Here is a 26,923-nt window from a genome sequence, read left to right on the forward strand (position 1 = left end):
ATAACATTCCCTGCATTTATTAATTTTACTTATGCTAGACATAATTTATTAATTAGATTAGATTTGTATGCCACCCCTCTCCGTAGACAATTATGAAGATAATATAGCTGCCCCAAGTTTTTGGAGAAGGGTGGCATACAAATCTAATTAATAATAATAATAATAATAATAATAATAATAATAATAATAATAATAATAATAATATAGGACTTCTGGTTCAGTCTCTTCCTAATGATTGGACATATGAGAAATTATGGTCTAACCCAGTGATGGCAAACCTATGGCACAGGTGCCACAGGTGGCACACAGAGCCATATCTATTGGCACGCGAGCAGTTGCCCTAGCTCAGCTCCAACATGCATGTGTGTGACAGCCAGCTGATTTTTAGCTCACATAGAAGCTCTGGGAGGTCGTTTTTGGCTTCCCAAAAGCCAGTGGGGGGATGGAGGAGGACGTTTTTACCCTCCAGGGAAGCCTTTTGAGCCTGGGGAGGGCGAAACACGAGTCTACTGGGTCCACCAGAAGTTGGGAAATAGGCTGTTTCCAACCTTCAGAGGGCCTCTGGGTGATGGTGGAAGGTGTTTTCGCCCTCCCCAGGCATTGAATTATGGGTGTGGGCACTTGTGCATGCACAACAGCGCACACTCACACTCTTTTGGCACCCGAGGAAAACAAGGTTCGCCATCACTGGTCTAACCTATCAATCAATATTGGACAGCCTCTTACTTTGCCCTAGTATTCTGGACTCAGTCTAACTACTCTTTTTGGATTCATCATTGCAGCACATTAAACTGATTTAGATTACCTTTCGTGAACAATGGTGTAGGTTTCCAAAACAGTTGTTTTGGAAAATACAAAATTGCCCAATTTAATTAAGCTAGTTATTGTTACTTGATTTAAAATGTTTTACAATAGTATCATGTTTTATATTTTGTATTTTCATTACTGTAAGCCAATTTGAGTGGTTATATAAGCAGAAAGGAGGGATGTATATTTAAGAAAGAAATGAATTGAATGAAAGAACATTCAACAATATAAGGCTGATCCTAGAGTATGAAGTAGTACATTCCAAACATGACTAGTCCACAATGCAATTAATCTTAATTGGATATGTGGGTTGTTTAAATACATAACACCTGGTTTAAATGTAACAGCTATCTTCCTGGGCATGTTTTGTATCCATGCCTACAATCTAGACTTACAAATTGATCATGTCCGTAGACCTATATGGTATCAAGGCTTTCTATTTTTCAAGTCAACCTACCATGGCACAAGCAGTACTGCCTTGGAATATGGCCCCTAATGGGGCTGAGAGGCAAAAAGGAGCTGTGACGTTCCTTCAATATACCAGGGTGATTTGACAAAAAATCACACATAACCCTTCCCTGGTACAAGCTGATACAGGAGTTGAGCCTGTAGCCTAATGACTAAGATGCAGAGGCCCTGGGTTCAAATCCCAATAAAACAGGGTGTGGCTACTTGATGAAGGCTAATAAGCCTGAAATAGATCTATAGTAGTCTCCCTTCCTTTTCATCATCAGCAAAAATATGTTATACCTATAGATTATAGTTGTCGGCTATAAAAAAACCTATCTGCCTTGGAATATGGCCCCTTTTGGGGCCGAGAGGCAAAAAGGAGCTGCGACGTTCCTTCAATATACAAGGGTGATTCAACAAAAAAATCTCTATCTCTCTCTCTCACACACACACACACACAGAGGTTGATAAGGGTTCTTCTGGAAAAAAAACACCTTTATCTAAATATCAGGAACATTGGCCTGTATCCAACCCAGTGTGAAATTTTAATTCTTAATTTTCCTATTTAATTTACATTTAATTTTATATCATAGGTGGTGGTATAATATTATTATCCTATCCATTTAGTTGGTGCTGAGTCTAATCAGGATTCAAATTAAATTCCATCATCAGTAGTTTTCACTTATGTTTATGGTTCATTGCTTTACATGGCTTATTAGTTATTTGATTTGTTGGTTGTTAGTTAGGAACCTAGTTTATAAAGGTATAAAGTTTATGACTTTAAAAATATAAATCATGAAAAGCTATAGATCCATAATAGAGAGAAACAAGATCAGTGTTGCAAGCCAGGAAAATACTTATAAATAAAGACAGCTAATTAATTGAATTGCAACAACTCATACAGTAGTCATAAAGGGAACCATTTTCTCTAAATCTGAAATTTATTAAAATGTCTTATTTCAAAAGCCGTGCTTGAACAATATAAAAGAATAACGTGCTATGATTAATAGTTTTCACTGCCTGGGATATTCTGCAAGCTAAGAAAACAACCTGTTTCTAGAATTTCTCTCAGGCTGCAAGGCACTCAAGAATCTGGAGTAAGATCTCAAATTTTAAATACTTTTATACTTAAATATCTCTAACCATTACAGCCAAGAGGCTTAGAAATATGACCAGCCTTTAATTGAAAAGAGCTCTTTTGGAATTCCCCAAGGATGGATTTATTATTAAAAACTTGCTAATGATCTATATTCAAATTAAAATGTATTACTCTAAAATAAACAAGTATCTTTGAAGGGAGTGGGATAATATTTTTTTTTGCTCTTTTACTCCAAATATACTAAAATGTTGATTATTTGGGCAGAAGAGGTTAATAGAGTGGGAACATTACATCTTGTTGTCGAAGCGTGGAACTCATTACCTGACTCAGTAGTGACCCCCAACATTTTTTCCTTAGACTATCCAAGATTGATCTCTCCTGGTTCCTTAGAGGTCAGTAAGGGGCATGCATAAGTGCACCAGTGTGCCTTCCGTCCCCTGTCCAATTGTCTCTCCTTATCTCATTTATCTTTTTTCCTTTCAAATATGTTCACCTATACTTTTATATCTTTTCTTCTATTATTTTCTTTATTTATATTATTAGATATCTATTCTCTTCAATGTATATTATGTATTGGACAAAATAAATAAATAAATAAATAAATAAATAAATAAATCTTCTGGGCAGAGGGTGCCCACATATTTACTAATTTATTACAAATACAGTTATGTTGTTTCAATCATATACCTCTAAGTGGCTTGTAGGATAACATTCAAGGCACATACATTATAATAAAGAAAAAAATATAAAATATATCAATACAACAGTGTTAATAAATACTATCAACATTACAACCCAATGTCCAACACAGATTCATCACAATTCTGTTACATCTCAAAAGGGGGAAGGGATCCCATAGGAGGGGTTTTCCCGCAGAGAATGCTTGTCTTTGAGATTGTTCTTTTTATATAGGATGTGGACTCTTAACAATTGACAGGCCTTAGGTAGGTTGATTCTATTTGCAGTAGGTGGATTTAGGACATAGGTTGGTCCCAAGCTACATAGGATTGTCATTGTGATAACCAACACAGCATTCAGAGGCATCATTGGAGCCTTCTTTCACACAAGGTCATTGCTACTCGGTCTCTACTCTCCAATTCTTCACAGCCTTATTTTATGAACTGCAAAAATAATTATCCTCTTTTCTTTTGGCCTCAAATGCAAAGAATAGGACCAGTGTAATGGTACAAGGGAATGGTGTTTGAAAATAGAACAAAAAGATGCAGTCAAGGAAATGGTTAGATAAAAGGCAGCTGAGCCTGGAGCAGGAATGTAGATAGGGCAAGAGGCTCAGAAAAGACACTAGTTTTAGGAATGTAAAGGGAACAGGGGAGAAAAATATTTCCAGACTCGTTAGAGTCGCTTAGTGTAGTTTTATAATAAAGCAGAATTAGCTGATTAGGTTGTGTATCTTGTCTACCTAGTAACACTGACACACAATTAATCCCATTATTTCCCCTGACCAATAGCAGACTACTACAAAAACTGTCAATTTGCTCAGGGTCTTATAGTGTCTCAAACAATGGCAGTCTCAGAGGAACAAAAATATTCTCACCATTAATAAAATAAAAAACCCATTAATATTTTCAGCATTTACAAAACCCCAACAGCCATTTTGAAAGATAAATCATAGATTTCTGTTTTTTTTCAAAATATGTATTGTTCATTTTTATGTACTGTATTGTTATTTGAAACAGTTATATGTAACTAAATCTCTAATACTAGGATTTATGTCTGTGTAAGGCAGATGACTATTTGAAGGAATTCTCCCTAGAGCTCAATAATTTGCTCTCCTTCCAAACACTGCTGTCATATGAATGCTATTTCTCACCAGGGCTTCGGTCATTTGATTTAAAGCTGACTCAGCTGAATCCTCAGATTGAGTAAACTTTCAGAATCAAATGGGAAAGTAGAAACTAGCTAGAGGTATAACAAGCAGGAAGAGGGAGAGTATAATCCCGCTATATAGAGTGCTGGTAAGACCACATTTGGAATACTGTGTTCAGTTCTGGAGACCTCACCTACAAAAAGATATTGACAAAATTGAACGGGTCCAAAGACGGGCTACAAGAATGGTGGAAGGTCTTAAGCATAAAACGTATCAGGAAAGACTTAATGAACTCAATCTGTATAGTCTGGAGGACAGAAGGAAAAGGGGGGACATGATCGAAACATTTAAATATGTTAAAGGGTTAAATAAGGTCCAGGAGGGAAGTGTTTTTAATAGGAAAGTGAACATAAGAACAAGGGGACACAATCTGAAGTTAGTTGGGGGAAAGATCAAAAACAACATGAGAAAATATTATTTTACTGAAAGAGTAGTAGATCCTTGGAACAAACTTCCAGCAGACGTGGTTGTTAAATCCACAGTAACTGAATTTAAACATGCCTGGGATAAACATATATCCATCCTAAGATAAAATACAGAAAATAGTATAAGGGCAGACTAGATGGACCATGAGGTCTTTTTCTGCCGTCAGTCTTCTATGTTTCTATGTTTCTAAACAAAATGAATGACTATATTTTTCCAAAACGATTCAGATCTTCAAATCATGCCGAATGAATATTCCAAACTGAATGGATGATTTGACTCAGATGAGGGATGATTCTCTCTACTTTGTTCTTCACCCTCTATAACATCATTATTCTATTTGTTCAAAATTCAGTATGAAAAAAAAGCATTGCAGAATCTAATTATAGGCTAATAAACAAGCAATAGGTTAATTTGTAAATTTAGCATGAGTAATCAAAATGCACAGCACCATTTAACTTAATGCCTAAAATGTATCTGGGCTTTGCAAAATTCTACTACAAAACAGCTTTATGTTAAATGGAAAGTTGTTCAAAGATAGGTACAATGAATTTTTGTTTGTTTTGCTTTTTCTTCTTTAAAGTAGGTAGAAACTGAGCATTTTGGAATACCGAAATATTGATCAGGTTGAAAATCTATCACTCCAAAAGTCATCTTTCTCCTTCCTTTCTACCCTTCAAACCCCTGCAAAGAAAAAAGCACTATGGTGTATTCAGGACTTGGGGGGGAAAAACCTGGTTTATCTTCCAAGTCTTTTTAGTCATAGTTTTCGGAGAGGGGCAGCATAGAAATCCAATCAATCAATCAATCAATCAAAAAATAAATAAATAAATAAACAAACAAACAAATCCATTGAAGAGAACAAATATGCAAAAGGAAATAAATGACTCATGATGACACAATGTGGAAGCCCAATGAAATTATCCTAATTATCCTAACTATAAACAATGAAATTATAACAAACTATACCCAAACAACATTAAAATGTCCCTCTGGACTTCCGGTTGTGGCGTAGCGCTGTTGCTGTGTGTTTCCTGGTTCTCCGGGTTACATCTGGCCTTTCGTGTTGAACGATAGACCTATCGGGCGACCGTGGACCCGTAGAGCCCAAGGTCCTTGAGGGGAAGTTCCTGCGCACCCGGGGGTGCTCAGCGGACCCCCCGGGAAGCGGGGTATCCCCCAGATCGTCGACCAAAGAGATCGGCTTTTTCTTGCTGATCCGGAAGCGCCGCGCTCTGCTTTACTTTGGAAGCCGCAGAAACGACAAATACTTTTGGGATTGTTATTGTTTGCTGCAGAAGGATTTAGGACAGTTTTTTGGAATTTGTGGCTGGAAATTTTTGGAGTGTTCTATTTTGAATGGGACATGCCTAACCCAAACTCTTTCCTTCACCATCCCAGTTAAAAAGGACATAATTTGTGGGTGTACAATATAACAGAATAAAAGAGTTGGAAGGGATCTTGGAGGTCTTTTAGTCAAATCCCTTGCTCAGGCAGGAAGCCCTACATATCAGTCCAATCAAATGGCTGTCCAATCTCTTCTTAAAAACTTCAGGTATTGGAGCATTCACAACTTCTGGAGGCAAATTGTTCCACTGATTAATTGTTCTTAACTGTCAAGAAATTTCTCCTTAGTTCTAGGTTGGTTCTTGATTAGTTTCCATCCATGCGTCTTGTCCTGTCTTCAGGTGCTTTGGAGAATAGATTGATCTCATCTCAAATATTGGAGCACTGCTATCATGTCATCCCTAGTCCTTCTTTTCATTAAACTAAACATACTGAATTCCAGCAATGGTTCTTTATCTGTTTTACCTTCCAGTCCCATAATCCGCTTTGTTGTTCTTTTCTGCACCTATCTAGAGACTCAACATTTTTTTTTGCATTGTGGCGACAAAAAGTGGGATGCTGTATTCAAAGTGTGGTCTTACCAAAGCATAAGACGTATTGATGAAAGTTTCACAAGACAAAAAGGTATGAAAGAAGAACAAAGAAGATGCAGCTTTTGAGACATGTGTAGATAGAAGAGAACTTGGCTGAATATTTGATTTGCAATTTAACAACAAAAAGGGTGGAGTTAGTTCTCTCTCTCTCTCTCTCTCTCTCTCACACACACACACACAGAGGTGGTCTCCAAAAGGTTTAGACTGGATTGCCTGAACTGGTAGTGACCCACTGGTGATGTCATGATGGCATTATGGATCTGGTTTGGTCAATACCGGTCCATGGGCACTGCTATGGGGGTTTTGGGGGTTTTTTCAGATTTTTTTTTAATGTTTGGAAGTTTTTTCCTCTGCAGCTGCTTGAAAAAAAGGTCCTGCCACCCTCCCTTGGGTTTATATTTACCTTTATTCCTTTGCCCAAAGCCACAGCTGATCAGCTCATCAGCTGTGTTTTGGGTTGATGATAGCTACCGAGCATGCACGGAAGCAGAATTGCACAAGAGGACACTGACGCACGCAAAATGTTGTAATGTGAACTGATGGCGAAGGTAAGTGTAACCCACCCCTGCTCACACATCCAGAGAGTGAGAGAGATGGAGGGAGAGAAAGAGAGTTCAACTGTGATTTGTGGGTTTTGCTGTTTTAGGAATATTGTGTTGGTGCTTCTTTTCTAATTTTACATGCTGACCTATGCATTTATGTCTTGGGATAGATAGGAATAGCAGGCCAACTGGGATATAGAATCCCTTTTGAAAAAGAAACATTTATTTATTTATTTATTTATTTTATTTTATTTATTTTATTTATTTTATTTATTTATTTTATTTATTTATTTATTTTATTTATTTTATTTTATTTATTTTATTTATTTTATTTATTTTATTTATTTTATTTATTTTATTTATTTTATTTATTTTATTTATTTTATTTATTTTATTTATTTTATTTATTTTATTTATTTTATTTATTTTATTTATTTTATTTATTTTATTTATTTTATTTATTTTATTTATTTTATTTATTTTATTTATTTTATTTATTTTATTTATTTTTTCATTCATTCATTCATTTACTTATTTATTTATTTATTCATTTATTTATTTATTTATTAATTTTTTATTGGATTTGTATGCCGCCCCTCTCCGTAGACTTAGGGCGGCTAACAACAGTAATAAAAAACAGCAAGTAAATCCAATACTAAAACAACTTTTAAAAACCCTTATTGTAAAACCAAACATACATACAAACAAACATACCATGCATAAATTGTAAAGGCCTAGGGGGAAAGTGTATCTCAGTTCCCCCATGCCTGACAGCAGAGGTGGGTTTTAAGGAGCTTACGAAAGGCGAGGAGGGTGGGGGCAATTCTAATCTCCGGGGGGAGTTGGTTCCAGAGGGCCGGGGCTGCCACAGAAAAGGCTCTTTCCCTGGGCCCCGCCAAACGACATTGTTTTGTTGACAGGACCCAGAGAAGGCCCACTTTGTGGGACCTAACTGGTCACTGGGATTCGTGCAGCAGAAGGCGGTCCCTGAGATAATCTGGTCTGGTGCCATGAAGGGCTTTATAGGTCATAACCAACACTTTGAATTGTGACCGGAAACTGATCGGCAACCAATGCAGACTGCGGAGTGTTGGTGTGACATGGGCATTTTTGGGAAAGCCCATGATTGCTCTCGCAGCTGCATTCTGCACGATGTGAAGTTTCCGAACACTTTTCAAAGGCAGCCCCATTGCTGGCCATAAGATATCCCCGAATTTAGGCTAAGCCAATATTTGAAGGCGCACTGGCAATACATTCTTAGCTTTTTAAGTGATATACCAATTCAGAGTTTCATTCTCTTCTTGACACCTTGTAGCTGGTGTTGCAGGAAAAAGAATGGGAAAAAATACCACCCGCTTAAAACATTTGACAGATTTCTTTTTCACTCTGCCTGGCATTAACAGAAAAAGCCTGAAATAACCTAGCTTTAAGAGAATGACATTTTAACAAAGAAAGAATTCCTTTCTTTTTCATCAACGTGGTAGCTTTATACAATAATTGGAAACATTTAATCGGATTAACTAGAGGTAAATGTCTCCTTGTTACTAGAATGCAAACATTTTTTTTTCATCCTTAACTTGTAGTTCTTCTACCAGTTATTTAATGAAAAATAAAATGTCCCAATTCCCTTGACTCTATTAGACACAGGAAAGAATAATATTTTTAGAATAATGTTGCCTTGGTCTATCAAATTATATTGAAGCAGTTCCCTGGAATAATGGCGGCAGAGAATTAAACCTTACGAATCCATATTTTTAATATTTTTTTTAAATCCGGAGACAGATGTTTTTATTAATGCATTAAACTATGAGTGGCAACAATATGAAAAGATTCTGCGGTATTTGTTTTAAAGCACAGGATTAAAAAAAAACATTGTTATATGATTACTATATTTGATCCTGTGGTGGCCGGCTGTTGCTCTATATTTAGATTATAGGAATTTAGAAAAATGCTTTAAATCAGGGGCATATGTGGAATTTTCTGGTTTGAATTAGGACACATTTAGAGTTTTGAGAGCACATAGCAGCAACCTTCATCAAATTGTTATCATGATGGACATGACCAAGTCAAAAAAATACCCATTAAGTAAAAGACCCACAATATTCTGTCACTAAGTTGGATCTCTGTGGGCTGAAAGAGCATTGCTATAAATGCATGTGATGCTAAAGTTTAGAGTTTTGCTTTGCAGCATGTTAGCTTATTTAATTTTTTAAAATTAAAATAATTGATTGAAAATGCAGATAGTCAGGAGTCATCAACAGAGGTGGTTTGGGGTGGCATACAAGTGCAGTATTATCTACTGCTTTTAATTCATTAGTAGTCTTTTATTCTAAATTAGGAAAAATATATAAAGTCCCTAAGGAATGTGGTTGTAGCTATCTCTCACATTCTTTTGTTTTTTCTTCTCCTACATTAACATCCTGGCTTGTAGTCAGGTATGGAAATTATTTTCTCTCTCTTTTTAAAATAATAATCAGACAATATTGTTTTGTAAGGATATGCCATTTTGCTGTTTTAGAGAGATATCACACCTCATTGCTTTTATGCAAGTAGATTTAGGATACTTAGCAGCAGCGGTATTGGCAAATAGCAGAATCAGCAAGGCAACTTGGCAAGTTGAAGAAGAATGTTGCTTTGTTTAACAGATGAAAGAATTACTGAAGGAAAAGAGAAAACAAACTACGATGGGAAATTTTAATACTTGTGGAAAGATCTATAGAACCTACATGACACGGATGTCGTTATCCTTTATCCATTGCTGTTCATGCAATTCATCTATTGCTATGATTTGGAGGACTTCTCAATAAAATTTAAATGAATAACCTGTAACTATGTTTCTTTATCTAAGAAATATATATTGATCATGGGCAAATGTAATCTCTCTCTGAAGTGCAACTTTTAGAAAATGGAAAACCTTGGATATACATTCTCCCCAAGTTTAAACCATAATTAGACTTTAGAAATGAGCCACACACTCCTCAGCTAACTAGGTTTGTTTTCTAAGTGGATTAGTCATTTGGTGGTTGGATTCATCATTCTTCTGAAATAGCCAATTATTTCTAAAGGCCCAACTGATACAATTCATAAGATTTTTCAGAGCTCTTCTACTGGCTTACATAACTATAGGTCAACTCACTTGTTAGTTACTTACTACATTTTATTTCAATGCTCCTCGGAGATCAAACTGAAACACCTGCTTCATCCACTTTTTATTTCAGTTCTGTACACTACTTTCAGTTCTATTATACTGAGAACAAATGGTTGTTTCAAAGATGTGGATAAGCTTTATAATTGAATGATAGAAATTTAAACCTGGATCTTTCAAAACCCAGTTAAAAATACTAACTCAAAATCTATCAGCCTAGTACTTTCAGATGTACTGATTTACAACTCCCAAGATAATCCAACATTCTGGAGAAGTGAAACCTATTGGTTGTTAATGGTTTTCAAGGAGCTAGCAGGTGGTAGGAAAATCTGTATCAAATAACTCTTTTCTTTTACTATTTAGATGCAAGGCACACAAATCAAGCTGTATAACAATAGCAGTCTTGCTGCCATGAAATTTCTTACCTACCAGTACTCTTCCCTGAAGTATTGTATAGTGTTTGATTTATCCTGTAGGGAATAAGATTCTATAAAAATATGACTTTTTCCCTTAACACCTCATACTACACAGATGTTTGCTGAAGCTATAATTACAAATCTCTTTCTATTGTTCTGTTGAGAATTATACATTACAGTCTGTTTCCCATTTGTGGTTACAAAATTGTCTAGACTTATGAATTTTATTCACACAACTGAGATGGAAAACACTTTATTTTTGTTACTCCTCTTTCACCGGAAAAGGTATTTCCCTAACCTTTATTTACAAAACGATGAAAACATATTATTTCTATCCTTTTGCCTACATTTTCTCAAAATAATCCCATTCTTATATTTCATACTGTATGAAGAAGGATTCCTTTTTGTCTTCCCTAAATTTTCATCGTTTAGCTTCTTGGAATAATGAAATACGTAAAGGAGATAGACTTTATTCCAACCATTTTTTAAAAGTACATTATAATGTGGGCTAACATAAGGAAACTTGGATCAATCAGACCTAGTTTTGAGCTCTATCTATTTGTACGCAGTCTTTGTTCCTGTTAATACTTGCCCTTCCTTTGGTATTGAAGAATGTAGCAACGTGGAATTGATCCTTCCACCATACAATATGGGTAAAGGTTGATTGGTGATGTAAGGAGAAGTTTCTTAGCCAGAGATAAACCATCTGTTAAAGCAGCTGTCAATACACATTGAGTGACTTACCTGAATCTTTGACTCTTAATTACCTTAGTTCTCTTTTAATTTTATGAAAGTGAGTTTGCTTTCAAAACGTCTTTGAAAAGAGAAAACAGTTCACAGTTTCACAAAGATTGAAAATTCTCACGGGGGATGTTATTGCATTGATTTAATTATGGAGTGGCCAAGAGGTGCATATGGATCTCCTTTCTTTTAATTTACAATAATCTCACAAGTGATCTGCAGCTTCTCTGTCTTCCTGTGCTTCAATTAAATCCAAAGAGAAATCTTCCCAAAGGGCTTTTTTAGAGTGAGAATTGTGGCCACTTGGGGAGCTTCGGCGCAATGGAAGGATAAGCAATAGAAAATTATACCAGGAGTAGCACCATCTGCCACTTTAAAGAAGAAAATAAGCTCTAAAATGACTGCAAGAAAAAATCCACATACAAAACAGATTTTACTTTTACAGATAGTTACTGCAAAAGATGAAGACGATTCCCTTAGACACAAAGCTCAACAGCACAGGGGAGGCAGGAAGCAAAGAGGACTGGGAAGGTGCACATAAAATGAAGGGGGAAGAAAGAGCTTTATGGTCTCCTCTCTTCATCCTTCCTAGTCCTCCTTGCTTGATTCCTGCCTCCCTGTTTTGTGTTTCATTTCATTTCATTTATTCATTTGTCCAATACATAAATACATAGGAAGAAAATAGACATGTGATAATATAAAAGAGGGTGAAGGTGAACTTAGAGGAGAGGATGTATGAAAGGAAGAGAATATATAAGATAGGTGAAAGAAAGGAAAGACAATTGGACACGGGACAAAAGGCACACCAGTGCACTTATGTACGCCCCTTACTGGCCTCTTAGGAACCTGTAGAGGTCAATCGTGGAGAGTCTAAGGGAGAAGTGTTGGGGGTTAGGGGTTGATACAATTGAGTCCGGTAGTGAGTTCCAAGCTTCAATACCTCGATTGTTGAAATCATATTTTTTACAGTCAAGTTTGGCATGGTTCGTATTAAGTTTGAATCTGTTGCGTGCTCTTGTGTTATTGCGGTTGAAGCTGAAGTAGTCATTGACTGGTAAGACATTGCAGCATATGATCTTGTGGGCAATGCTCAGATCGTGTTTTAGGCGTCGTAGTTCTAGGCTTTCTAGGCCTAGGATTGTTAGTCTATTTTCGTAGGATATTCTGTTTCGAGTGGAGGAGTGAAGGGCTCTTCTGGTGAAATATCAGAGATGAACAAATGGAAATGTCCCATCATGCTCTAGGCAACACATTTCTCATCTTTCTTCCAAAAAGCTTTCAGGCTCAAATGAAATTTAACAGATTAACAGAGTGGCAAGGGACCTTGTAGATCATTTAGTTCAATCCTCTGCTCAAACAGGAGTCCCTACGCCATTTCTGACAAATGGCACATCTAATCTCTTACCTGAGATCTTACCTTATCTCTTCTTGAAAGGCTCAAGTGATGAAGCTCTCGCAACTTCTGAAGGCAAGCTGTTCCATTGGTTGATTGTTCTCACTGTAAGAAAGTCTATCCTTATTTCTGGCCTTCAGTTGCTTTAAAAAATAACTTGTCCCCCTCCTCTCTGTGGCAGCCTCTCAAATATTGGAACACTACTATCATGTCTCCCCTGGTCCTTCTCTTCACTAGACTAGCCATGACCAGTTCCTATAACCGTTCTTCATATGTTTTAGTCTCTAGTTGCTTAATCAACCTGGTTACTCTCCTTTGCACTTTTTCTAGGTTCTCAACATCTTTTTTATACCGTGGTGACCAAAACTGAATGCAGTACTCCAGGTGTAGTCTAGCTAAAGCTTTATAGAGTGGTATTAGTATCTTACTTGATGTTGATTGTACTCCTTTGTTAATGCAATTTAGGATTGCATTGGCTTTTTTGGCTGCTGCTGCAAACTGCTGGTTTAAACTTTCTTTCTTTCTTTCTTTCTTTCTTTGTTAAACATGTACAGAATAGTAGTTGTTTGTATAAGCATAACATAAGTAAAAAGTAAGGATAAAAAAGGACAATAGGATAGTAGGACAGGGACGGTAGGCACAGTGGTGTGCTTATGCATGCCCCTTACAGACATCTTAGAAGCGGGGAGACGTCAACTGTACACAATCTAAGATTTGGATTTTGAGAAAAAGATATTGTAGTAGTCTTCAGCAGTATTACAGCCAGAGACTAGCATATGTCAATCAAGAGATGAGAGGTCGACATCTATGATAACATATTTAGCTGGTTGTTCACTAAGACTCCAAGATCCATCTCACAGTCACTGCTATTAAGCCTGATTTCACCCAGTTTATATGTATACGTTTGATTTTTCTTACCTGTGTGTAGAACTTTACTTTTTTCTTCATTGAATTTCATTTTGTTAGATAGGGCCCAGTGTTCAAGTCTGTCAAGATCCATCTGGATCTTGAGATTATCTTCTAGGGGGTTAGCTATTCCTGCCATTTTTATCATGATTTACAGTGGTAAAGCAGAAAAATTAATGCCAACTTAGTAAGAGTCAGAGAGAACTGGAGAAACGAATGACCACATCAGCATTGCAAATCTTTCCACTTTTAATGTATGTGGTGTCTTCAAAAGAAGAGTAAGGGTCAAGAACAGTCTCTATTTGCAAAATATCATAGCTTAAGGCTGCAACTCTCAAAAAATGAAGGATAAACTTTTGAAATGTATTTAGATCAAAGCTAGTTTAGATGTATAGTGTTTACAGCAAATAGCTCTGGGAACATTTTTTGTGACAGTGTAATTATTTGACAATTTTAGTAGATCTTATTATAAAGGTAAAATGTATGTAGATTATAAAATACCTTCCATTACTTCAGAAGCAACATTGCGAAATGCAACCCTTTGTTTTTGAACATATTTGATAGCCTTTGAATTATATTTGTGCTGTTTTATACTGGCAGAGTCCTTCTGGCTTCTTCACTTCAAAGCTAATCACCTCTAAAGGAATTTGTTTCCATACCTTCTATTTCTTTGTGTTATTTTCAGGCAAGGCTTACTTGCTAGAAAGTCCTGCTTTGATCAAAGGTGGCCTTTTACATCCCCAGTGACAAGTCCTTCCCAAAGAAAATGGGTCAGCTGCTTGGCCTTGAAAATAGAGTAAAGGTGGGTGACAGATTTCAAGAGATTAGCAATTCTGGTGTTTGTTTATTGTATTAATGCTTTCTATTTTCTTATTTTTCTCTTGGGAACTGGACATTATAAGATGTTCCCAGCTAAGGATATTTTTTAAAAAGGAAATGATTTATGACTATATCTTTACACAAAGGGGGGAAAACAGTCCAATGTATCAAAAACAACATCACAAAAAACATATCAGGAACACAAAGAAGAGGGAGCCAGGCTATTCTCCAAAGTACCTGAGGGTAGGACAAGAACCAATGGGTGGAAACTAATCAAGAGGAGAAGCAACTTAGAAGTAAAGAGAAAATTCCTGACAGTTAGAACAATTAATCAGTGGAACAGCTTGCCTCCAGAAGTTGTGAATGTTCCAACACTGGAAATTTTAAAGAAGATGTTGACAACCATTTGTCTGAAGTAGTGTAGGATATCCTGCCCAAGCAGTGGGTTGGACTAGAAGATCTCCAAGGTCCCTTCCATCTCTGTTGTTATTATTATTATTATTCCTATTAATATATTTTATACAAGTTATTATTATTTATTTATTACATTTTATGTTGCCATATTATGCATTAAAATATAAGAGTAAACTGTTGAAAAAGGGAGGATAAAATAGAAAGCAAAAATAGGGACAGAAAATAAGGTTGAAGGTAGACTTTGCACAGGCCCCCAAAAGATGCTTCATAAATGTCAAAAAGGAAAGTATTTCAGTTTCCATTACCGAGATAACCCATCTATGCAAAACTGCAAGACATACTCTGTTATTCTTAGCTTAGGTTGGAAGAGGTGACATACTCAGTGCATTTAGTCAGGCAATCAAAAAATTATGTGTATGTTATTTTCAGCACAAATGCCAAAAATATTAGTAAAATATTTTGCAAAAAACTCAAATTTCTACTATTTTGCTCATTGGTTATTCCTGGTTTCAAGTATGAAAAACAGTAACAATTATCTCTATCTATTCCCTTATTCCTCACTACACAAATGATGTTTGCATTCTTTTATTCATTTTTTCCTATTGCATACAATGTGTAATTGTTGTGATTCAGTCTGAAGCTCCTCAGGGAACGGCTGGAACTCTGCCGGCTCCATGCTCAGAGGGGGAGGACGAGGAACAGGAGGAGGAGGAGCACCAGGCAGACGGGGAAGAGGAATGTCAGGACGAGGAGGAGGGAGAACAGCCTGAGACCCCCGGGGGGAGCTCTCCCCAGCGAGTAGCCTGGAGTCATTAGATGAGAACGCACAAGCCATCATAGATATGAGGCAGAGAAGGGCAGCACAAAGAAGGGGACAATTAGCCAGGTATTTCCATCCCTAATAGGCAACAGCTGGGTTTGGGTGTGGTTCTCCTCAGAAAGGTTGAAAAGGCAGGCCTGCCCTTCCTGTATTGTGAAGAGTTATCTTTTGGGAGTCCTGTGACCTTGCTTCGATCCTTGGCATCTCTGATTCTGGCTTGTGGCCTCGAAGGCTGAAAACTTGGGAGAGGCGTGGGTTTTATTATCTACAGTGGTGTGTGTGCCAGCAAGAAGCCTGTTGTATTGTCTGGCCGTCATGACTTTTCTGTGAAGCTTCATAGAATTCCAGTTTGTAAGACCAGGTTTTTTTATCTGTGTTTGTTTTCAAAGATATAAAATAACTTTGCTTTTTACCAGCGTGTCTGGCTACTCTTTTTAGTTGGTGTTGACGTCTGGGGGAACCCAGACAGAACAGTAATGGACTTCCTTCAATCCTTTTATGTTGTTTTTTAACTCATTATTTCCCAATGTGTATGCATAAAAACTGCTTTGCATTCTTATCATAATCATATCTTCAGTTGCAGATTTTTAAAATCCAGTCAATGTTGCATTCTGTTGGGGTTTTTTTTTTACCCTTAATGATGCCTTGTAAAAACATACTTTTCTCAGCGCAACATCTTTTTTTTATTGACTTACCCACCTTCTAGGTGTAAATTACTCATCGCCAGCTCAGGCTTCATCAGCATATATTTGAAATCAAGGAATTTTGTTTCAGTAAGGGTCATTAGAAACTGCCATACGTTGTACTGCATTTATTTGGCGAATTCCCTTTGGGGTTGTTTGCAAACCTACATATTGGTCTATTTCTTGAGCTACTGTGAATGATTTTGTATTGAAAAACTAGGCTACATCACTATTCATTTTAGAATATTTATAGTATGATAAAAAGGAAAACAAAAGTGTTTATCACAATGTAAATTCTTGGAGGACCTCATTGTTTATATTGCTGCATTGCAAGTGCACTTAGCTTAACTATATTCAAAGCATCATTTGAAGAGTGCAAAACCAAACAACTTTAGGAAAGGTAAGTTTTCGCTTTCAGTAGTCACTTCTCCACGCTGGTAATCCATTTGGTATGGTGCTTAATGCAACACCAAATAGTGTGGATTTTCATATTAGCCAAGTGCATACTTTATTTTGTGGGACATGTGCCACAAGGGCCTGTTCTGGGTCCTATTCTTTTTAATATGTTTGTGAGTGACATAGGGGAAGGTTTGGTAGGGAAGGTTTGCCTATTTGCCAATGACTCTAAAGTGTGCAATAGGGTTGATATTCCTGGAGGGGTCTGTAATATGGTAAATGATTTAGCTTTACTAGATAAATGGTCAAAGCAATGGAAACTGCAGTTTAATGTTTCCAAATGTAAAATAATGCACTTGGGGAAAAGGAATCCTCTATCTGAGTATTGCATTGGCAGTTCTGTGTTAGCAAAAACTTCAGAAGAGAAGAATTTAGGGGTAGTGATTTCTGACAGTCTCAAAATGGGTGAGCAGTGTGGTCGGGCGGTAGGAAAAGCAAGTAGGATGCTTGGCTAGAGGTATAACAAGCAGGAAGAGGGAGATTGTGATCCCCTTATATAGAGCGCTGGTGAGACCACGTTTGGAGTACTGTGTTCAGCTCTGGAGACCTCACCTACAAAAAGATATTGACAAAATTTAATGGGTCCAAAGACAGGCTACAAGAATGGTGGAAGATCTTAAGCATAAAACGTATCAGAAAAGACTTAATGAACTCAATCTGTATAGTCTGGAGGACAGAAGGAAAAGGGGGGACATGATCGAAACAGGGTTAAATAAGGTCCAGGAGGGAAGTGTTTTTAATAGGAAAGTGAACACAAGAACAAGGGGACACAATCTGAAGTTAGTTGGGGGAAAGATCAAAAGCAACATGAGAAAATATTATTTTACTAAAAGAGTAGTAGATCCTTGGAACAAACTTCTAGCAGACGTGGTTGGTAAATCCACAGTAACTGAATTTAAACATGCCTGGGATAAACATATATCCATTATAAGATGAAATACAGGAAATAGTATAAGGGCAGACTAGATGGACCATGAGGTCTTCTTCTGCCGTCAGTCTTCTATGTTTCTATGATTTCAGAGCCCCTGACTCTTCTAACCTTCTAACCAGAAGAAGAGGGTTGGGGAGAGAGGGGGGGAGGGAGGGAGAGAGGGGGGAGTTTATTCTTTGTCTCTGATTTCACTAATTTCAGGATCTTTTTTATTCCTTTGTTCTAGACGCATGTACACAAAGAAGACTCTAGCTGACTGACTTTCACCTGATGGGATGCCGCTAGCTAAGAGCCAAGCTTTGTCTGTCTCTTCTATACATTTCCTTAAATAATCCTTCCTTCCATTATAAATGTGCCGTGCTTGGGTAATTATTGCTTGAGCTGGATTTCCACTTTCAGGAATGCTCTCTTTGCATACAAAGCAATTTTAATGTAATAGGGTGATGGGCCCAGTAAACCGCTTAAGCCCTGCTTAAGAAACACATCTGCTTAAGACATTCCCTGTTTCTATTTTCTATATCAAACCTCTTTCCACGTTAACTTTCTATACTTTTTATTTTCTTATTTCATGTTTATCTTTTATTTCTGATAAAATTTACCATTGATTTAAACATCTATATGCACGTATTAATGAGCAGTGTATTTTGGAGAAAACATGAAATATTGTGCACAGATAATGGGGATGAAAGCTCAGTGGGAACCTCATTGAACAGAGCCAGAAAGAAGAAATTGAAACATTACGGTCTGGTCTTCTAAGAGACTCAAGAAAGATGTTCTACTTCAAAGCCTTTCCAGCATTCCCATAAGGCAGGACATCAGCCACAGATTAAAAAAAATAAAGAAATACTGCAGAACAGGAGATTAAAGTTCTCTACCAAGATCAAGGCTTGGAAACCTGTCTAGTTGCCCACAGGAAAAAAAAGAATTGTAGAGTGCAAATAGTTGTCAGATATGGTGGCTAAGGGATATACAGTGTTCCCTCGATTTTTGCGGGTTTGAACTTCGCAAAAAGTCTATACCACGGTTTTTCAAAAATATTAATTAAAAAAATACTTCGCGGGTTTTTTCCCTATACCATAGTTTTCTCCACTCGATGATGTCATATGTCATTGCCAAACTTTCATCCGCCTTTAATAAACATTTTTTAAAATAAACTTTAATAAATAAACATGGTGAGTAATAATCTAAATGGTTGCTAAGGGAATGGGAAATGGTAATTTAGGGGTTTAAAGTGTTAAGGGAAGGCTTGTGATACTGTTCATAGCCAAAAATAGTGTATTTACTTCCGCATCTCTACTTCGCGGAAATTCGACTTTTGCGGGTGGTCTCGGAATGCATCCCCTGCGAAAATCGAGGGAACACTGTACTCAGAAATGCATTGAGGAGTAGGGTGAGATATTTAAATTGGGTAAACACTATTTTCTCTAAGAACATTGATCAACTGAGCAATAGCAAATAATATGCTAGCAGATCACCTTGATGTAATTGGCTACATTTTTACATGAAGAAATTAAAGAATGTCTTTACTTGTTACACACATTCAGTGTCAGAAGAAAGGAATAAGAATGGAATGGAATAGAATAGAATAGAATGAAATAGAATTCCTTATTGGCCAAGTGTGATTGGACACACAAGGAATTTGTCATCGGTGCATATGCTCTCAATGTACATAAAAGAAAAGATACATTTGTCAAGAATAATGAGGTGTGAAATAAGGTATGAAATATTCAGAATAACATCTGTGGCCCCAAACAAGCAGCAAGGGCATAGAATAAAAAGCTGAATCAGACAGTTGTCAAATAAAATTTCACACAAGGTAGAAGTGACCTGGAACTGACATGGTGCCCATAAAAAAATAAATTAAAAAAATTGACATGCAAACTCAGCAAGTATTTCCCCTGAAATTGACCTAGAATTCTTAAAGAGTTTGGTCATGGGTGGATGCATAAGCCAATGAGAAGGGATGTAGGAATGGTGACTTCAGTTATAAAGAGATTTACTTTGTATCTCATCTTTATCTGTTGTCTATCTGCTCATGTCAGAATTTTCTTTCTGCATTTCTTACCAAGATGCACATGAATTGTCTAGCTTTCTAATTTTGCCCTCATAGAATATACCTAGGACCTAAATTTGGCCATTCCCACCCTTGAAATAAATATTCTAGCTTTTAAAGTTACAAGCCTGCTCACTAGTCTTTGATTGCACCAATTTTCTACTATCAGAAACATGAATATCCATAAAACCATGTTTAATTGTGGTTTAAATGAATCAAAATTGGCTGGCTTCCTACCAAACACTTAGGGTGGTTTGATATCCATACTAAACTAAAACAGAAGAAATGATTAAGCATGGAATATTTGCGTATCTTGAAATACACTTCCAAATTACTGCTTCATCTCTAGCAGTTTATTATTTATGCTCTAACTCAGTTATCATTTTTAGGAATGAGGAAATGTCATTTGCAAAGTAGAACAGTTAAATAATTTCCTCCACACAGCTGCTTCTCCTAGATACTTCTTGGAGACCAGTATCATAATCATGGTTGCTTAATAAGGCAAGGTGGACTCATCTCCTTATCTTGCTCTGGGCTTAAAGTATCTTCCTAGTACTTACTGTTTGCCTTAGATGGCAATCAATTTCATTGATATGCGATCACAGTAATAATAAACTTTTTCTCGGATTAGGAGAGGTCCTGTTTTTTAAAATGGCAGGAAATGTTAGGATGAAGTCTTTTCTCTGGGATGGTATTCATGTCATGGCCCTGAAGCATCAGTAAACTGGAGCCACTGATCTCTCTTCCCACTCATTAATATTAAATGTTAAAAAGACAGAGGGCAGAGCTATTATGTAGCAGTTTATATGTAAATACATAAGGTACTAAATAAAAGCCAATCTACAGCCATTAATTATAAAAGAACAGCATTACAAGATTTCTTTAACCTATTCCATAAATGTGCTGTAACATTTATTAAAATAGCGTATTATTTCTCTCTCCCTTCACAACCCCATCCTCTATTTTCAGTTAAGGTTACATGTAAAATTGCATTCTATCAAATTATGCACCTGGTTCACCTGATCCACTTTGACTGGTGATGGCTTTCTAAGATGTTCATTAAGGTTGAGATGTCAGAAGAGAGCCTAGAGTAGGGTAACAAAGCAAGATAAACTAAAAAAAATGATTATCATATTTTTTGGAGTATAAGATGCATCGGAGTATAAGACACACCTTAGATTTTGGGGTGGAAAATAAGGAAAATAATCTGCTTACCAGGTATTAATTTGGCTAATGTCCTTAGCCAGCACATTATTTTATCCCCTGGTTAGGGCTTAAAAAAAACTATTTGGAGAGAGTAACAATGAAAGAGCTTGCAAGCCAGTAAGAGCTGGGAACATCATTAGAACCTGGAAAGAAACATTTGGAACAAGTAGAGCAATGGGGAAAAAAACCTGCAAAGACTTAGGGCTTGGAAAACATTCTTTGTAGAGAGTAACAATGAAAGAGCTTGCAAGCTGGTAAGAACTGGAAAGATCGTTAGCAGCTAGTTAGGGCTGAAAAAAAAGCTACATTCAGAATATAAGATGCACCCAAATTATCAGCCTCTTTTAGGAAGGAAAAAGGTACATCTTCTACTCTGAAAAATACAGTAATCAGAAATCCATCACAACCAGAAATTTTTTTTTTTCTCAAACCAAAACTGAGACCAACAGGAAGTTCACTGGGAAATGCAGTCAGGACCAAAGTGTCCAGCATTTCCCTTGATTTCACTGATATCTTTTAAGTAGATGCTATGGGGTGATGAAATCTGTGGATGTTGGGATTGTAAATAAGAAAGCATGCATAACAAATACTGCAAAATACTTATATCAGATGTCAGGATTCAAGCATGTCATGTGACATCATTCATTTTTATGTCATTGTTATGACACCACCAATAGTATACCACAACAGGGAATTACACATTCCCAATATACAGAATCTTATTTGTAAGTCTCTACCATAATTTGAATGTACTGGTGTGAACCTGTGATTAAGGAAGGTACTATCAGAAATCTTTTTTTTGGGGGGGGGGTAATTTTAAAACTTTCTTGGCAAATTGCTCCTTCCAGTTATGTATGTGCGTCTTCAAGTCACTATTGATTCAAGGTGGATGCATTGATAAGTCCCTGCAGTTTTCTTGGCAAGGTTTTTCAGAATATATTTGCCATTGCCACCTTCTTAGGGTTGAGAGAAAGTGACAAGCCAAAGCATGCTTTGTGTCTAAGGTGCTACTAGAACTCCTAGTTTAGAGCCTTATGTCTTAATCACTACATCAAACTTTCATTTTGATAAAAATGTAAAACTAGCAGAGGAGTTTTCATGAACTCTGTTTTTATATAAATGGAACAGGAGTGACTGTTTTGAGAAATAGCTGAATTCCTTCCTCTTATCATTGAGTCAGTTTAATAGGTATTTCAGAAGTTGAGCCACCATCACATTCATGGGCATGTTACGTGCTCATTAACTTCAGAATATTAGATTCTAAAATGAAATGAATAATATTGTGGCTGGTTAACAATGTACCTGCTATCACTTCTTTTGATGACTAATAGGGTTCCTATCCTATTTGATATTTGGGATATATTTCATTTTATTATCCATCCATTCCCTCACCTACACATTCATAAAAATTCATAAAAATTCATAAAAATCCTCCTCCTTCCTTCCCCACAACTAAACTATGTGTTAATCTCAGTGGCTTTGATTTGTAATAATCATCAGATGCAGACTTAAAATAGACAGAAGTACGGTCAGTTGACCCTAAAGCAATTTGAAGATATTGGTGGCCCCCATCCCTTGATATAAGGTTAGTGAAAATGTAATATGTGCTGTATCTCGGCCAATGGTTAATTCCTGCAGGTGACAAACTTTTTATTTAGAGGCCTAACCAAACATTAAAAAAATATCAGTGTGTTTAGGTTTGGTTCAAAATTCATTATGATGCTGGTAGTATAAACAGCAGGGCAAAGAGAAATGCACCTATCATGATTATGATTATATAGTCAACCTGTGTTTCTTTATTTAAGCAGAAATACTGTATATTATGAAACACCAGAAAAAGCCTACATGTACTTCATTCAAAAGAAAAAGAACCCCAAGGAGATTCTGTGCCTCTCAGTCTTTTTATTGCTTAGAGAATTGGCTGCCCACAACAATAAGTAAGGACATTAGTACATCTTTGTCCTTTTGCTCACGAAATCTGTGTCAGGTTGTTCTCACACATTCAGTGAAAAATGACATGATAGCAAATTTTAAAAAAAGACAGATGGAGATAGTCAAACCTCTTTAAAAAAGAGGTCCAGATTATCCATTGCTTCTTTCATAAGGTTTATTCTTGAATCACCCCAGTTGCTGACACGTTTTGGTTATAGCTCCTTCACTTCTTTAAAAATATTATTTCTCTAAAGTTCCTGGATTTCTTGTGAGATCTGGTCTACCTGTTGGATGATTTGGAATCAAAGAGTCACAGAATGAAGAGTTATAAGGGATCTTGGAGAGTCCAACCCCCTTTATAGAAATCAATTGTTACATCATCCCTGAAAGAGAAGAACTCCCCCTTGTTTTAGCACCTCCAAATAAAGGGCAGTCCACTACCACCTAAAACAGTCCATTCCTAGAATAGAATAGAATAACAGAGTTGGAAAGGACCTTTTAGGTCTTCTAGCACAAACCCCTGCATAGGCTGGAAACCCAACACTGGAAGTCTTAAAAACTTCCAATGTTGGAACATTCACAACTTCTGAAAGCAAGCTGTTCCATGGATTAATTCTAACTGTCGGAAAATTTCTCCTTAGTTCTAAGCTGCTTCTCTCCTTGATTAGTTTTCACTCATTGCTTCTTGTTCCACCCTCAGGTGCTTTTGAGAATAGTTTGACTCCCTCTTCTTTGTGGCAACCCTGAGATATTGTAACACTGCTATCATGTCTCCCCTAGTCCTTCTTTTCATTAAACTAGCCATGCCCAGTTCCTGCAACCAGTTTTCATATGTTTTAGCCTCCAGTCCCCTAATCATGTTTGTTGCTCTTCTTATGTTGCTCTTTTTAGAGTTTCAACATCCTGTTTGCATTGTGGCAACCCAAACTGAATGCAGTATTCCAAGTGTGGCCTTAAAAAGACATTATAAAGTGCTATTAACACCATACACTTTGTTTTATGGTTTTTTAAATGATGGGTTTTTAGATGCTTTTTAAAAAAATATTAGATTTGTTACATTGTCATATTGTTGTTATTATTGTTGTGAGTTGCCCCGAGTCTCCGGAGAGGGGCGGCACACAAATCTAATTAATAATAATAAAAATTATTATTATTATTATTATTATTATTATTATTATTATTATTATTATTATTTTTCCCAATATAACACAGCAAATGAGATCACTATGCTGGATTTCGTATTTCATCACCAGTCAGGCGCTTCACAAGCACCTAAGACTGCGTGATGTAGTGGCGAGTTATGTTTGCCGATCCCAGTAAAGCGGCCTTTTGCAATTGACAGATGGAGATTTTGTCAATTCCGATGGTTTTCAAATGTCCGCTGAGATCCTTTGGCGTGCCAAGTACCACTGGGACCACTTTCACTGGCTTATGCCAGAGTCATTGCAGCTCGATTTTTAGATCTTCGTATTTCACTAATTTCTCTAGATTCTCCTAAATTCTGCTGTCTCCTGGGATTGCAATGTCGATGATCCATACTTTCTTTTTCTCCCCACTGGTATGTTATGTGTTGTTGTTGTTATTATTATTATTATTATTATTATTATTATTATTATTATTATTATTAATGTGATTTTGATTCTATCCTTCTGTTAATGCAGCTTAGAAATGTGTTGGCTTTATTAGCATTTAGCATTATATACCACTTCACAATGCTTTACAGCCCTCTCTAAGCAGTTTACAGAGTGTAAGCATATTGCCTCCAACAATCTGGATCTTCATTTTACCAATCTTGGAAGGATGGAAGGCTGAGTCAACCTTGAGCCTACTGACATTTGATCTGCCAAACTGCTGGTAGCTGGTGATAAGCAGAAGTAGCTTGCAGTACTTCACTCCAACCACTGCACCACCGAGGCTCTATTTATTTATTTATTATTTATTATTTATTATTTATTAATTAGTCTTCTATGCCGCCCTTCTGAAATGACTCAGGACAACATACAACATAATAAATACAGTATAATACACATGTATGGTAATCTAATATTAAAAATTACTATAAAACTATTTTTTTTTAAAAACTATTTATCTCAACACAAGCATCCACATTCACCTAATCAGTTACTCATGGAAATGGCTGGAATTGATCTCAATACTCACAGCCCCCATGCCTGGCGGCAGAGATGGGTCTTCAGAACTTTGCGAAAGGCCAGGAGGGAGGTGACAGTGCATATCTCCAGAGGGAGTTCATTCCAAAGGGCCGGGACTGCCACAGAGAAGGTTCTTCCCCTAGGTCCTGACAGATGACCTTGTCTGGCTGATGGGAGCAGGAGAAAGCCAACTCTGTGGAACCTAACCAACTGCTGGGGTAAATGAGGCAGAAGATGTTCTCGTAGGTAATCTGGTTCTAAGCCATATAGGGCTTCATAGGTCATAACCAGCACTTTGAATTGTGACTGGAGACCAATAGGCAACCAATGAAGCTCATGGAGTGATGGTGAAAAGTGGACAGATCTTGGGAGCCTCATAATGGCTCGCGCGGCTGCATTTTACACCATTTGTAGTCTCCAAACACTATTGGCAGCTGCTGCACACTGCTGGCTCATATGGTTGTCCACTAAGACTCAAAGGTCCCACTCACAGTCACTACTGTTTAGCAAGGTACCACATATGCTGTACCTGTGCATTTTGTTTTTCTTGCATAAATGTAGAACCTTACTTTTTTAACCCATTGAATTTCATTTTGTTAGATAGCACCAATGTTCAAGTCTGCCAAGATCCTTTTGTATCTTAAGCCTATCTTCTGGAGTGCTGGCTATTCCTGCCAGTTTGGTGTCATTTGCAAATTTGATGAGTTCCCCATCTATCCCCTTGTCCAAGTCATTGATGAATATGTTGAGTACTGGGCCTAAAACAGAACCTTGGGGGTACTCCACTGCATATTTCTCTCCATGTAGATGCAGTTTCATTGAGCACTACACATTGAGTGAAGTTGGTTAGCCAGTTTCAAATCCATCTGGTGGTGTTGTGTCTAACCTACATTTTTCTACTTTATCTAGTAGTAGGTTATGGTCTACTTTATCAAATGCATTACTTAAGTCCAAGTAAATTATATCGACAGCATTGTTCCATTGTTAAATATTCTGATGGCATTTTTACCTGATATCAGACCAAAACCTTCTTCTGTTCGATTTAAATCCATTGTTTCTTGAACAATCCTCTTCCACCTTCTACATGGCCCTGTTCAGACACTTGAAAATATCTATCACTTTCCTCAGAGTCTTCTCTTATTCAAGTAAACATACCCAATGCCCCCAACCAATACCCCTCCCTCTTCTTTCCAGATTCTATATCATTTTCATTGCTCTTTTCTGGACAAGATTTCAGTTGTGAAAATTCTTCTTAAAGTCACAATCTGAGATTTCAAAGGGAAAGGACTGGACTATTTCTTTGTGTATGTAATAGCCATTCTCTTGTGAGAATGTATATTCTGAACTTGGCAAGTAGCCTGGGGGATTGTGAATGCCTGATGTTAGGGACTGCATTCACAATAGTTCCTTACTAATGGGTTTATAACTTTGCCCACTTTTTTGCATAGTTTCTTATTTCTATTATATGTAGCTAGTGGAAACTGTCTTGACCCCCAATTTTTGTTAACATTAAATAGCCTTAATCTTCTCTTGCCTCTCTTCTTGCTGGTTCTGTCCCCTATCCCCAATAATGTTTACCTGAGTATTTGTATTCATACATTATGCTATTCTGTAGCACATTTAAACCATTATTTGTTGAACAAAACATAGCCTGGTTTATATCTACAGTAACAGTCACCTTCACCCATGGCTGACAAATTACAATAGCT

The sequence above is a fragment of the Erythrolamprus reginae genome, chromosome 3 (assembly GCF_031021105.1).
Source record: "Erythrolamprus reginae isolate rEryReg1 chromosome 3, rEryReg1.hap1, whole genome shotgun sequence".
NCBI lineage: Eukaryota > Metazoa > Chordata > Lepidosauria > Squamata > Dipsadidae > Erythrolamprus > Erythrolamprus reginae.